This window comes from Sabethes cyaneus, chromosome 1 (assembly GCF_943734655.1).
Source record: "Sabethes cyaneus chromosome 1, idSabCyanKW18_F2, whole genome shotgun sequence".
In the NCBI taxonomy this organism is placed as follows: domain Eukaryota; kingdom Metazoa; phylum Arthropoda; class Insecta; order Diptera; family Culicidae; genus Sabethes; species Sabethes cyaneus.
Genome location: NC_071353.1, coordinates 125,917,208 through 125,933,138, shown reverse-complemented (window position 1 = coordinate 125,933,138; position 15,931 = coordinate 125,917,208). Strand labels below are relative to the sequence as shown.

General features: G+C 43.0%; 1 protein-coding gene across 1 annotated transcript in view; it reads right to left on the bottom strand.

The window, feature by feature from the left end:
• Positions 1-15,931, bottom strand: part of LOC128746200 (netrin-B-like) — a 192,853-nt gene that overhangs the window by 89,424 nt on the left and 87,498 nt on the right. The gene's annotated exons all lie outside the window — the stretch shown is intronic.

Here is a 15,931-nt window from a genome sequence, read left to right as displayed (position 1 = left end):
ACATTTTAATCGTCTGTCGGACTTTTCAGACATTATCGACGTTGGATCCTATTGCAGCGCAAACTTTGACTCAGACTACTAACTAGGAACCCAGTAAACAATTTGGTTTGTATATTTCGGTTGCAACTGAGAGATACGAAATCATATCCGCACGAAAAATTTATATTTCACACCACATAAAAACATATAAGTACCAAAGTGGAGGCAATATACGTGCAAAACCTTTGATAATTCTATCTTGCATTCCATACAACAATTTTTGGAACACACAACTTAATAATCCTCAATATACGATTAAGATATAACTAAATGTTACAATCATCTATACTGCTTTACAATTCACAGCCATAAGTTGTATAGAACGACACGCACGACCGCAAAACAACTTATTGTACACTTCGCCTTGACATACTCTAATCATTATGCAATTCCAATGTAACATTGACATGCATACGACCCAATGTGCACTTTCTATTACGATCTTGTGTTACCTGGGAATGGTTAAGATGCGACCAAAACTCTCCGTTGTGAACAACATTCGGTATCGACCGACGCCAGTTTCGGTTAGATCTCGCCCGGTTGAAGCCAGACGTCACCACAAACTACGGACATTCACTTGTACCTGCGCTGTCGGAAGAGGACGAACTGGACGAAACCCCTCTCGAGGACTGTTAGAACACCAGAGGAGAGCTCCATCGGGCATGTGGAATGGAATCAGCGGAACGATTGGTTTGGCGATTAATGTAGGAGGGTGATGGATGAAGCGGCGTACAGGAGAACGGGGTATAGGGGCAAAGGATGAACCATGAACTCGCACAGCTCTATGGCGAATCCAACATTTAAAAGGTGGTTAAAGCTGGACGGAGACGACGGGCAGGGCATGTTCCAAGAATGCCGGGCAACTACCCAGTAAAGATGGTAGAAACAAGGTGACCAGGAGGGTACTCGATGTTCGAGAAATTGGAGAAACCGTATTCAACAGGCTTTGTTTTTTTAGGATGGCAAGCCACTTTAGTGAGTAAGTACGTGTTCCTTGACATAAAAGAATTACTGCAAGAGGATTGACAAAACGAGGGGGTGTGCGGTACCTAACGAGGAGATTAGGTCCAAATAAGTAAAAAGAATTGCGTTTCTCTTGCATTTAGACGGATTGTAGTTGTGCAAGCGACCGGGAGAAAAGAGATGAGGAGGGGTTTGGCAGGCGGTTTTACCGAGGTGGAATATATGAAAAAAAGCTTTATCTCGCTTTCATTATAGGGATTTTCAATGCATAATGAGCTACGTGACAAAAGGGAAACCTGACTGGGAAAGAGCCAACTGGGAGGACGAGGAAAGTGAGAATATTCCGTCATAACTCCAGAACGCCAAGACGGCTGTTCATCAAACTTGGCACACATGTATTGACGTATGACTACGTCTTTCAGGAAGGTAGCTGGTAAGGGGGATCATTCAAAAAAAAATCTTTCTCGAAAAGTGGTTAGCTTTTGAACGCTTAGCGATTTTTCAAATCGGTTTTCAATATTTTTGCACTAATAGATCGGAACATCACTTAAGAATCTAATTAATCACTTAATCACTAAAGAACACTTTACGACAATTAAACCTAGACCAGTTTGATGTCTCTGGTTGGAAAGTATGACAGAAAAAGTGACAAAACCCCTTCGTCCCTGCAAGAGTTCATAGAACCGCGATAAACCTAGACCAAATAGATGTCTGTGTTACGGAAGTGCTCTAGAAAAAGTGACAAAAACCACTTGTCCTAACAAATAGCAAATTTTTTACCGCGAGATGATTAAACCTAGACGAATTTGTTGTCTGTGTTGGAAAAGTGCATTACAGCTGTAGTGTACGATTCTGTACGGACGCGCATGTTTTCCGATTCATTCGATGTGTATTTTTTTATTTTTTGGTACTTGTCTCTTACTCTGTCGCAGTCCAACGTAAATATTTCTTGTAAAGTGAAGGAGCGTTTGGTAAGGAGAATGGTAAGCTGGATGAAACTGGGAAATTTCGATATGAGGCCAAAAATGTATTAGGTCGTTCAATAGCAGGTGGGACTCCAACCCACACTCTCTCGGTTGGTAACCGAGTGTTTTATGCAATTAAACTTCCATCGCAGTCTTCTATTAGATAGTCTCGTATCTAATTTTGTCCCTTCAATTTTAACTATCCCATACACGCACACATACGCTCCATCCACCGACGGTAATTATTTCTGTATGATTGTTTTTTTGCTTCTACCACTGAGAAGATAGACGGTTATCAACCGTAGTGTGGCAAAAGCTAGAGAGCAATCGAGTGCCGACCATCGAGGCAAACGGCACCATTCAGTAGTGTTTTAACACTCAGTGGTATAACATATAACATGGGTGCGGTGGTAGTTTAATTACTAAAACACTTGGGTACCAACCGAGAGAGTGTGGATTGTGGTGTCCCACCTGCCATGGATCGACCCAATCTGTATTTTTGGCCTCATGTCGAAATTTTCCAATCATTCTTCTCACCAAACGCTCCTTCACTGTACAGAAAAGAATAGATTTGGTTTTCACGAATAAACTTTAAGTAAAACTAAATAAAACGCTCTATTTTTTATAACCCGATTTAAAAAACTTGACTGTGTTTTTTGCCCCCCATTTAGTTTTAAATTTAAATATAGATTAAAATGGAAAAGAAGGAACTGAAAAGTATAAGGTAAAGAATAAACATTGAGAATAAGGAAAATATTACGGATAGAAATTCTAATTGAAAGTAAACAGTAAGAAGTGATAATGGAAATGTACCATTTATAGTAACTGAAAAACTGTCTGTAGTCAAAACTAGGTCTCTGCCAGGACGTCATAAAAGGCTTATCGGTAACTAAAAACAGGCCCCTGACAGAACGTGATGCTTTCGTAGCAAAGGTTTCTATTCTCAGTCACCTCACTGGTCGACTGCTGGACTGCTCGATCGCTCAACTGGTCAATAAGACCGCTCGATTGGATTGCTCGACTGTACTGCTGAAGTAAGAAGTAAGAAGTAAGAAGTAAGAAGTAAGAAGTAAGAAGTAAGAAGTAAGAAGTAAGAAGTAAGAAGTAAGAAGTAAGAAGTAAGAAGTAAGAAGTAAGAAGTAAGAAGTAAGAAGTAAGAAGTAAGAAGTAAGAAGTAAGAAGTAAGAAGTAAGAAGTAAGAAGTAAGAAGTAAGAAGTAAGAAGTAAGAAGTAAGAAGTAAGAAGTAAGAAGTAAGAAGTAAGAAGTAAGAAGTAAGAAGTAAGAAGTAAGAAGTAAGAAGTAAGAAGTAAGAAGTAAGAAGTAAGAAGTAAGAAGTAAGAAGTAAGAAGTAAGAAGTAAGAAGTAAGAAGTAAGAAGTAAGAAGTAAGAAGTAAGAAGTAAGAAGTAAGAAGTAAGAAGTAAGAAGTAAGAAGTAAGAAGTAAGAAGTAAGAAGTAAGAAGTAAGAAGTAAGAAGTAAGAAGTAAGAAGTAAGAAGTAAGAAGTAAGAAGTAAGAAGTAAGAAGTAAGAAGTAAGAAGTAAGAAGTAAGAAGTAAGAAGTAAGAAGTAAGAAGTAAGAAGTAAGAAGTAAGAAGTAAGAAGTAAGAAGTAAGAAGTAAGAAGTAAGAAGTAAGAAGTAAGAAGTAAGAAGTAAGAAGTAAGAAGTAAGAAGTAAGAAGTAAGAAGTAAGAAGTAAGAAGTAAGAAGTAAGAAGTAAGAAATGAGAAGTAAGAACTCTACTACATGGGGGTAGAATTAAAGGATAGCAATAATTTTTGTTTTTTTTATCGAAGCACAAGCTGCTAACCTTACGTTATAGCAAATTATTTGTAGATTAGGTCAAACTAATATCGATTGAAAGGTTCGCAATTGTTCCAGTATAACGGAAAAATGTTTGAATAATACCTATCTACTTACTTACTTAGGTGGCTTGCCGTCCTAAGACAAAGCCTGTTGAACAAAATTTCTCCATGTAACTCGGTTGAGGGCTACCGCTCTCCAATTCCTCGGACACCGAGTACTCTCCGCCAGATCTCGCTCCACCTGGTCTAACCATCTTGCTCGCTGCGCTCCTGGTCGTCTTGTTCCTACCGGATTTGAGGCGAACACCATCTTTGCAGGGTAGTTGTCCGGCATTCTTGCAACATGCCCTGCCCATCGCATCCGTCCAGCTTTAGCCACCTTCTGGATACTGGGTTCGCCATAGAGCTGTGCGAGTTCATGGTTCATCCTCCGCCTCCATACTCCGTTCTCCTGTACGCCGCCGAAGATCGTTCTTAGCACTCGTCGTTCGAAAACTCCGAGCACTCGCAGGTCCTCCTCGATCATTGTCCATGTTTCATGCCCGTAGAGAACAACCGGTCTAATAAGCGTCTTGTACAGGGTGCACTTTGTACGGGGACTTAGCCTACTCGACCGCAATTGCTTGTGGAGCCCATAGTAAGCACGACTTCCGCTGATAATACGCCTCCGAATCTCACGGCTGGTATCATTGTCCGCCGTTACCAGTGAGCCAAGGTAGACAAATTCATCGACTATCTCAAACTCATCGCCGTCGATCAATATACTACTGCCCAAGCGGTGTCGTTCGGCCTCGGTTCCGCTGGCCAGCATGTACTTTGTTTTAGACGTATTTACCTTTAACCCAATCTTTTCTGCTTCGCGCTTTAGTCTGGTGTACTGTTCAGCCACCGCCACAGATGTTCTGCCGATAATATCCATGTCATCGGCAAAGCAGACGAATTGACTAGATTTGTTGAATATCGTGCCCCGCGTGTTGATATCCGCTCGGTTCATAACACCTTGTAGCGCTATGTTGAACAGCAGGCATGAAAGACCATCACCTTGACGAAGCCCTCTGTGTGATTCGAATGAACTTGACAATCCACCCGAAATCCGAACACAGCACTGCGTACCATCCATCGTAGATTTAATCAGTTTGATGAGCTTCCTGGGGAAGCTGTTCTCGTCCATGATTTTCCATAGCTCTTTCCGGTCGATGGTATCATATGCGGCTTTGAAGTCAACGAATAAATGATGCGTGGGAACTCTGTATTCACGGCCCTTTTGGAGGATTTGCCGCAGTGTAAATATTTGATCGGTTGTAGACCGACCTTCGACGAAGCCGGCTTGATAAGTTCCCACAAATCTATTCGCAATTGGTGATAGACGGCGGAAAATGATTTGGGACAGCACTTTATAAGCGGCATTGAGAACGGTGATCGCTCGATAGTTCTCACAGTCCAACTTGTCGCCCTTTTTGTAGATCGGGCAGATAACCCCATCTTTCCACTCCTCCGGTAGCTGTTCCGTATCCCAAATTCTAACAATTAGTCGGTGTAGACAAACGGCCAGCTTTTCTGGTCCCATTTTAATAAGCTCCGCTCCGATGCCATCTTTTCCAGCTGACTTGTTCTTTAGCTGCATAATGGCCTCCTTAACTTCGCCTATCGTTGGGGCTGGCACCTCTTCCCCGTTTGCTGCACCGTCGAAATCGCTTTCCCCGCCGCCATGGTTTTCCGCCTGGGCGCCATTCAGGTGTTCGTCGAAGTGCTGCTTCCACCTATCCGTCACCTCACGATCGTCCGTCAGAATACTGCCAGTTTTATCCCGACACATTTCGGCTCGCGGCACAAAGCCTTTGCGGGATCCGTTCAGTTTCTGGTAGAACTTCCGCGTTTCCTGAGAACGATGCAGCCGCTCCAACTCCGCATATTCCTGCTCTTCCAGGTTGCGCTTTTTCTCCCGAAAGATTTGGTTTCGCTGCATCTTCTTCTGTTTGTGTCTTTCCACGTTCTGACGTGTGGCACTGCGCATCTTGGCCGCCCGCGCAGCGTTCTCCTCATCCATCACCCTCCTACATTCATCGTCAAACCAATCGTTCCGCTGATTCCGGGCCACATGCCCGATGGAGCTCTCCGCTACACTGCTGATGGCTGTTTTGATAGTGTTCCAACAGTCCTCGAGAGGGGCTTCGTCCAGCTCGTCCTCTTCCGGCAGTGCAGCTTCGAGTGAATGCGCGTAGTTTGCGGCGACGTCTGGCTGCTTCAGCCGCGCGAGATCTAACCGAGGCTGGCGTCGGTACCGAATGTTGTTCACAACGGAGAGTCTTGGGCGCATCTTAACCATCACTAGGTAGTGGTCCGAGTCAACGTTAGCGCTTCGATAGGATCTGACGTCGATAATGTCTGAGAAGTGCCGACTGTCGATCAAAACGTGGTCGATCTGTGATTCTGTCTGATTTGGTGACCTATACCTATCTAGAAAACAAAATTGCTAGAAAAATTTCATCTCAAATTAGACTGTCTCTGTCTATTATTCACTTTTGGTTCCTGCCCTATTGGTAGGTAAAACCTCTTATCATTTTGCTACCGCAAACAATCAATCGAATGCATTGACTAAAAGTACTCATCTGTCAATCGGTTGCAACGCAACCCACAGCTGGAATGCATTACAACATTACTTCAAAATAACGGATAACAACGGACGTTGCGTCGCTGTAAACAATTCCAGCTCCCATTCAGCCCACCAATGCGACGCACGGGATCATGTGGTGAGAAGACCGCAGAAGCTTTCGACGGCCATTAATCAATTAAGGTGTCACCCCTTGGCTGATTGGAAGAGGGGCTCTCTACCGCTCTTTCGGGTGGGTGATCCGTTGCTGTTGGTTTACCGTTGACAACACCGGTCAGGCCGGGTTTCTGGGGTGCGATTCTGCGTGTGAACTACCAGCAGCAGCAGCAGCAGCAGCAGAAGCATGACAGCATGGGCATTATTGTTGCATAGTAGATGATGGTGTGCCGTTGAACTAAATTAATCAACTCGAAGCTGTGGCATTTACACTCCCATAAACACACCCCGCGGTATCAAAGCATTAGGGGCGGTTCGGCAACACCACCAGCCACAGCGGCCAGGAGGGAGGAACTGAGGACGAAGGGTGTTGGATGTTTTGTATCATTTAAATGATCCTCTCTCTATTCATTATCGATTTGCATGGACAAAGACGGGCTCGATTGATTTATGATAGGCCGAATAGCGGCAGGTAGCGGTGGTGTTTGCGGTGGGAAATTTGTCGTTTAGCTGTGAACTGTGTGCCATGTTTTAGTAAGTTTCTTGTTCGGGCTGTTTTGGGTTGATTGATTTCAAAGAAAACGATTTCCGCTCACTGTAATTATTAATTCAGTGGTATTGTTGAAATCAGTTGCTTCTAGGGTTTTCTGTTTGCTTTGTAACGTTACATGTGCTATGACTAATTTATTTCAAAGATTGAGCATGTTTTATTTTTAGATCAAAATTGTTTCTTCTTTACCATGTGTGCTTGCGTGACTATCTTAATTACTTTACTGCCATTTTACATCTCAGTAGAGTCGACTGCGTAAGGCATTGAATATTCATCTATCAAGCGGTTCAGTCTGGCGGAATCTTTAGATATGGCTCTGACTGCATCATAATTTTAATGGGATCGATAATATCTTACGATTATTACTTCGCATCATCCTTTCCGCTCGATCACTTTGCTCGATTTGTCCTTCGTTTAATGAATATAATAACGCAGCTCGCTTCATCTAAAGTCGTGAATAAATCGTGACACGCGCCCGGTCCCTGCTATTGTAGATGCAAACTGCGAAACCTTGCCATTGCAAATTAATGATACAAACAAAGACATTTAACATTAGGGCAGCATTAATTGAAATTGATTAGTCAAAGTCAAAGCGATGCAATCTGTTTCGGTATGATTCATGGTAATGTGGATACCACTTGACACCACATGGCGGATGTAAAGAATCGTCACGATTAGCCAAAATTTCAACTGCTAACATTTTGCCGTGAATTTGAACAGTTTAACAAAGTTATTGCTGACCAGTCGTTGATTAATTTAAACAATAAATTAAATTTAATGATCACCCTGTTTCTGTCTCCATTCAATCGAGAAAACATTAATCACACAGAACATTCGTCGAATCTGTAGCTTCACAGTAAGTATCCAGTGTGCCAAAGTGCCACTTCAGCGACATCCGCGATGGGAAAAACGTCACGTCTCCGTGAAACCATCCCACACAGCCGATGCAATATCACGTACGAAATAGCGCAAGAAAACTCTTCCGTTCCACTTAGTCACTGAGAAAAAAAGGGAATATCGCAACAAATATTGCCGACGACGACGACACGGGCCCATTCCCTGGTTTCCCTGCTTTGCCGAATTCCCTATTGGCACTTGGCAGGAACCGATCGGTACCCATTCATGCTTCTTCTGAACGCAATCGAGACCATTTTTTTACCCTGCAGGACTTGCTAATTTTTATTACTTCTACACGAGCCCGTTGACAGCAAGTACCGGGGCGTAGCAGCGTTCTGGTATCGATGTACAGAGAGTGTACAGATATGTGTACTGTTATTTGCACTCCAGCTGTTTGCCGTGTGTCAAATTGGATAAATGGAATTTATGGACCATACACGGTACTTATTCGTACTGTGTAGACAAATTGGTGGCATTAAGTCTATCGTGCTAGGATGGTTCCATCGTGATTAAAGTGGAAGTGTCGTTAATGTTTAGAATTTAAGAGGAATATCGTTGACTTCTGAAACTTTTGAGAAAGCGAGTAACAGTCCAATAAAAAGCACTCGATTGATTATTATTCTTCCACAGTCTTATATCATGTAAACTGGTGTGATAATTATACATACCTACCCAACAATGTGAGCTTTGATGTATGCTTATGGCGGTTTTTATGACCAATGTTGGGCGCAAATGCCATCATAAGAGTGTAATAAAACCCAAATTGTTGCTTGGGATACCTACCCGTTAACCGTCAGCTCAAATTACGTGTCCGTGAACCAACTCTGGATGCAAAGGTCGAATGCTGACAGGGAAAACGGCACTCCTACTTTTGATAAAAAATCAAGGGGACATAAAAGACTAAAATATTTGAAAAAGTCATAAATTTTTTATTTCAGATTTTGATTCTGCAGTCTTTTCCGCTTATTTTGATACTAATTTTGTAGTGATCCGACCACGGGAAGCGGCCGAAAAACGACCGAACACAAGAGCATTCCAGTGCGGCGTGCAACAATCTAAACGGAATAAAACACCACTCCTGTAAAACCACGATTTTCAACGTTTATGTACCTTTTTCTCAGAAATTACGCAACGTATCGGAACAAACTTTTTCTGTTTTATTGGTAGAAACTTTGCAAAGACTTTCATAACTTTTGTGCTTTGTAAACGAAACACAGCCAGAGAGAAAGGCAAATTTAATTTTTTCATCCATCTTATTTTTTTCTTTTTTCTCAAGCTGTGTTTAGTTTACAAAGGTCAAAAGTTATAAAAGTCTTTGCCAAGCTTCTACCAACAAAACAAAAAAAGTTTGTTTCGATACGTTGTGTAGTTTCTGAGAAATAGGTACATAAAGTTTGAAAATCGTGTTTTTACAGGAGTTTTTACTACAATACTTATATGTTCGATCGTTTTTTGGGCACTTCCCGTGGTCGGAGCATTCCAAAATTTGTATCAAAATAAGCGGAAAAGACTGCAGAATCAAAATCAGAAATAAAAAATTTCTGACCTTTTCAAATATTTTAGTCGTTTATGTTCCCTTAAAATAAAAAATAGTCACACCAGCCCACAGTGTCTATTTCCGGATCAGGGGCAGCTCACGACGGCGGCGTTTGGTATCGTTTTCTTAGCAAGTGCGCGTCTGTACTTCATGTTATGGGCGGCGTACAACGGCGACTGATTCAGAGTGGACGACTAATATTTGCAGTACATCGTCTCGCAAGCTGTTTCTAAGCTGACAACCCAACCGTGAAGCTAGGTATTGCTGCCATCACGGCCACGCTTAAGTAAAGTGGGACAATAATACATGGGACGGCTCTTGGTGGCTTGACAATCCCACAACCAAGTGCTAAAGCTAAGATGGCAGCCCCAGTACGTGACTCGGCAGCTTGGTCCTGGTAGGGCAATGTACTTAAATCTACTTTTCGTGTCATCGAAATCCAAGTCGGATTTTCGGCATGGACAAAGGTGATGAAATATGAATGTGGAATGGATGCTTGGTACTTGGAACTACGAAACGCTACATTTCATAGGATGCGACAGGGTGCTGCTGGAATAATTAAAACCCGGAAAGTCCTACATCGTTGCACTACGGATCTGTCGCAAATGCGAGAATGTGTGGAAGACCCCTGGCGGATAAACCCAATTACCAGAGTGGTGGAGTGATAATCCAGCTGGGAACAGGATTCGTAATGATGGGCAGAATGCAGGACCGGGTAATGGACTGGAAGGCGATCAATTAGAGGATGTGTATGTTGAGGTTGAATATTCGTACGAAGGTAGATTCGACAATGAGAAGGAAGCGTTCTATGCGCAGCTGCAGGCAACGTATAGACCAGAGATCGGGCCCCAGTAACCTGCATACCGACACGAATGATAACGCCAGCTTTCCAAGGCCTAATGGTCAGAAGTACTTTCTTTCCCCGCAAAGATATCCACAAAGCCACCTGGAGACAATCTGACCAACGGATATTGAACCAAAGCGACTACATTCTCATCGATGGCGATGGCTGAAATATCACCAACGTACGCTCCCTATGGGGTACGGATACCAACTCGGACCTAGTAGCAGTGCATGTCCGCTCAAAACTATCGACCATTTATACTTCGCGACAAAGTGGTCCTTTTCTGTTGAACATGCGGCAATTAGATAACCCGCATGTACTGGATGAAGTTGTACTTTCCTCTGTGGAGCTAGGTGCTTCGACCCTTGAAGACGGATGGAGTAGAATACGCTCGGCAGTCAATGAGGCCGCAACCGCGGTGCTGGGTGAGGAAACCTCGAGCGCACGAAATGATTGGTTTGACAGGGAATGCCAATAAGCAATGGAGAGCAAAACAAGAGCTTGTATATACTGTCTAAGCATTGCTACGAGGGAGAGTATTGTCAAGTTTCGACGAGCGTGGCATGAGTTGACTATGATTATGAGGAGGAAAAGTGCCAGAAAGAGAGCAGAGATCGCGAAAAACTACAAGTGTTATTCCGGGCTAATGACAGTCTCATGTTCTATGAGAAGGTGAACCCATCTTGTAAAGGACGTACAACGAAGCCTGATATGGGTAGGGATGAGAAAGGATACGGGCGCGAGGTGCTCGACAGGTGGAACCAGTCCTTCGCTGGGTATCTCAAAGACGATATAACAGAAAGAGACGCAATGGAACGTTAACCTAGGAGTGGCTCCTGCCTACAAAAGATAACAGCGTCCTAGCTCCCGATCTCGGAGAGTTCCGGAGAGAAATCCGTCATCTGCTGGCTATTGGCAAACACTAACTATCACTAACAACGGCATTTCACTGGATAATAGATGGATGGATAATCCTTGAATTTGAGAGGAAGAAATAATACCGGAGGAGTTGATAGAAGGTGTGGTTTGTCCTATCTACGAAAATGGTGATCAGTTCGGTTGCTGTAATTACTGCGGGATTACGGTGATCAACGCCGTCTACAAAGTGCTCTGCCAAATTTTGTTACGTCTTCTATCTCCAATTTCAAGTGATTGCACAGGGCAGTGTCAGGCCTGCTTTATGAGGGCTCGTGCTACTGCGGATCACATTTTTGCTCTCCGACAAATCCTCCATAAGTCTCGAGAGTACAACGTGCCCACGCATCATATTTTCGTGGGTTTCTGGACCGCATACAATATAGTCGGGTGCGAACAGCTATGAGCTATGACTAATAATGCACGAAAACGGTTTTCCGGGCATACTGACGTGCCTGACCCTGGAACGAGTGATTTGCTATGCACGTGCTTCGGGGGCACTCTCGATTTCCTTCGAATCGCGCAGAGGGTTACGACAAGGGGATAGACTGCTAGACTAAAAACGGATTCTAGGAAGATTGGGTTACAAATCAATGCGACGAAAATTAACATGTGCTATCCTGTGATTTATGCTGTATCGTAAGGTTTTGCCTGAAGTGTGTAAAGGGATGTTTGACACGATACTTGGGAAATTCGCGTTAGCGTTTAACTGGTCGGTTGACAGAGTGTGGTCGAGTGTCGAGTGGATGCTCGTAGAAAGGTAGTTAAGTGAGTAGCCAGAGATGGAAATTTAGATAAATACTACATTGGCGATCTTGCCACTGCAGGGTCCTCCCGGTGGACCCTAATCTCTTCACTACGAATTAAATACCGTCCGATTAAGCCACACCTTTTGGACCTGATGGCCCAACAGGCAACTTAGGAGTCTTTATTTTTGCATGCTACAACTAGTTTTGATCTACCGGCTATTGGAAGGGAAAAACCTCTCCTATTTCTATTTTCTCTCTAATGATACCAGTGTCACCCTACTCTAACGAATAACAAGTCCCTCTTTGCTCTCGTTCACGTAAGAGTTTATTTCGCATACCTCCACACATGCGGCGAATAATAAACTCATAAACATCGTTAATTGAATGGAGCATATCGCTCACATTCTCTTTAATTAACCTGCGCAATCTCTCTGGAGCTACGAGGCAACCCTTAAACGTCCGAGCGACTAGCAATAGCGATAAAGCCGGCCTAATTCCCTCAGCTCAGCGTAAAAATTATATTCGTTTGCTTGTCCAGACAAACAAACCTGGAAAAAATAACCATAGACCGAAGATAAAAGTTATTGTAACAGTAGAATACAAAATATAATAAAAACAATAAAACTTATCGTCAGAAAAGTTAACCAAACCATCAAACTTATTATAGTCCACCACAGGGGCGTAGCCAGAAATTTTGCTTAGGGAGCGTTTTACAAAAAAAATTAACATAGCCTAGCCTTAAGGAGTTTATTCAGGAAATGGGGAATTATTTTCAATCATCATAAGCTATTTTGGTTTATATTTCGGGTTCTTCATTTGACAAAAAAAAAATCAAATTGACATAAAAGAACGTAAATGTTGAAATTGCGCCTCCCGGTTGGTCGGTTTAACACCGGTTCAGACCGGATCAAGTCGCAAAATTTAAAAAAAAAAATCAAGAAAAATCAAGAATTTTCTAAGCTACATTTTACTCTAATTCGATTACATAAATATAGCTAACATGCAGAGTTATGAGATGATTTCGAACGATTGATAGCTATAAACCATACAGAGTAGCAAACTTTGAAATGTTTGAATTTGTGGATATCAGAATTTTGTCATTTGGTTCGGTCTGACTTAACACCGACCAGTTGACATCGTGAGACGTTGTATATTCAAATCTTGGCTGGGAGAGACTATTAGAGTCAATAGGATCGAGTCCCTTCCTGGCGCGGCAAAACTCGAGACAAGTTGACAGCTAAACCTGGATGCTTTTCAACATCGCCCTTCAGAAGATGATCCGGCAAGCAAAATCGAAATGAGACTCAATTTTCAGTGAAGGTAGCCGCGGTTAACACAAATAGGGAGATCTTGCGGCACATTTAAGTAGAAAATCGAGTCTGCTTTACCCTTCGCTAAACGCTTCCATCCGCTAGCAAACGATAGCTACTGTACGATGGTGACAAAGTACATAGCCCTTATTAGACCGGTAGTTTTTATGGATTTGACGATACTCACGGAGGACATGCCCGCACTTGCGGACGATATTTGACAGAGCAAAAACTGGAAGCGGAGAGTGGTGGAGGCACACTAGAATCTCTTTTCCGTCCATTTATTTTAAGTGATTTCCTTTTGCGTCAATATTTTTAGGTACGGAATTTTAATTAATGTCGTCTCGTTTTACGTCTAAAATTTTAATTCGTCCATCCCTTTTAAGACCGATTGTTCTTACGTCGTCTTACGTAAAACGAGATTTGCGTATATATGAATCATGAGCAGCAGAGACCACTTGGGGAGATTACCATCGGACATCTGGTGAAGCATACGGTAAACTACGGTGGATCAGACAGTCATAAGAAAAATGGTTCTATTTAACAATCCCACGGGCACCCAGAACAGAGGGGCTCTACGTGCGAGATGGCTCAACTTGGTCTTGCGGTTAGCGCCTTCTGAAACGCCTGGGAAATAGGCGACGAGTAACCCAACATTGAGTTGCATACAGTCGACTCGTTGAACGAGGTCTCTGCTACTAACGACGACAACGAGGATCGTACAACTGGTCCCGTAAATTTTCCTGTGCTCTAAGCAATTGGTAGCAAAAATTTCAAGCTTCAAAGTGCAGAACAAATTGAACCCCCAAACCCCCCCCCCCCCCTTCGCTACGCCCATGGTCCACCATAACTTCCACGGTTATGAGAGATTCTACAATAGAAATGACGGGTTTAACGGGTTAAGTATCTTAACAATAAAAAGATCTACTTTTTCGCGAAAAAAGTATTCATTTGCAGTCCTTTCATGGTAATTTTTTAAGCGAAAAAACAAAATATAATTTAAAAAGGCAGTAAATTTGTGATAAAATATGGCCAATTTAATTGCTCAAAACACAAAACAACAATATGAATAAAATTTAAACTTGAGACACTTTTACAATAAATTTACCATAAGTTTCAATGTTCACAATAAAACCTGTTGTAGACGCATTGTATCTACTGCAAAATGTAATATATTTTTTGTCGGGAAGACACGCGAAACAGAAACAGTGCATTCTAGGCGGCCTTAGTTCCGCATTCTTTGGAATGCTATTTTATGCCGATGTTGATCGTTCTACTTTTTCCGAATCAACATGGCTGGTTTAAATTGACTTAGCCTGGCTTAACCGGGATTCTATCTTCCGGATCCAGGCAAGATTAGCATAATCCTAGCCTTTGCAGCCGACCTCGACATCATTAATAGAAACCTTGGGACGGCAGAGGCATTCTACGCCAGACTAAAAACGGAGACTAGGAGGATATGGTAGCAAATCAATGCGTCGAAAACCAAATATTAGGTAGGAATATGCTCCTGAGAAAACAACACTCGCTTCCCACGGACAGTGACTATTGACAGCGATGAACTAGAAGTGGTTGATTAATTCGTATATTTGGGATCTCCGTTCACCGCCGCCGAGTAAGAAGATTCAACGACGCATTCAAGCTGGAACGCGAGACCACTTTTTTCTCCGCAAAACGCTTTGAGCATACGCCGCCGCATCAAGCTGACGACGTACAAAACGCTTATCAGACCGGTAGTCCTCTACGGACTTGAGACAGTAACCATGCTTACGAAAGACAAGCATGCACGTGCCGTATTTTAACGAAAGGTGACTTTTTTGATGGAGTACAAACGGAAATCGGAGAATGGCGCGGGCACATGAATTATGAGCTGCAGACACTTCTTGGAGAGATTCCCATCGTACACCTGGCGAAAGTTGGGAGACTACGGTGGGCCGGCCACGTCGCTAGGATGCCGGACGACTTTGCAGTGAAATCCGTTCGCTTCAAGAACTCCAGCGGCACCAGAAATAGAGGGCCCCAACGTGCTAGATGACTCGACCAGGTTGTAGTTGACTCGCATGTATCGAAACGCTTAACGAATTGGCTACGAGTACCCGAGGATCGTGTACAATGAAGACAAATACTTGATACAGCAAGTGCCACCCCGCCTCTGTGCAGCTAGAAGAGGAGAAGAGGTATTAAATCACTCTAACTTTAGCTGCAACCTGGAGGTAATAGGCGACCCAACACCCAAACACTACCGACCTTTTTTTGCAGAATTCTGAGATGTGGAAATTATGAACACAAGGGGCTCCGCGAGATCGTGCATTGGATAATCCTGCTCTGCAATACAATTCAGGATTTCAGTTGATCTGCGGTTGGCATAGTGGAAAGACACACATTAAAAATATTCGAATGTCAGGAAGCTTCCACCATCTCATTATTCGAAACCCATTTACGAGATTTGAGTGCCGTCGGCTCTTCAATGTTGAGGTCTAGGTCGCTTTATACTCGGCCATTCAGCGCTCGTATTTGTCGACACAGTTTTCGTAGGACCGCTGTCGCTTGCTCTGCGCTCGAGAAAATGTCACAGCTGCTTGTCAACAGGAAG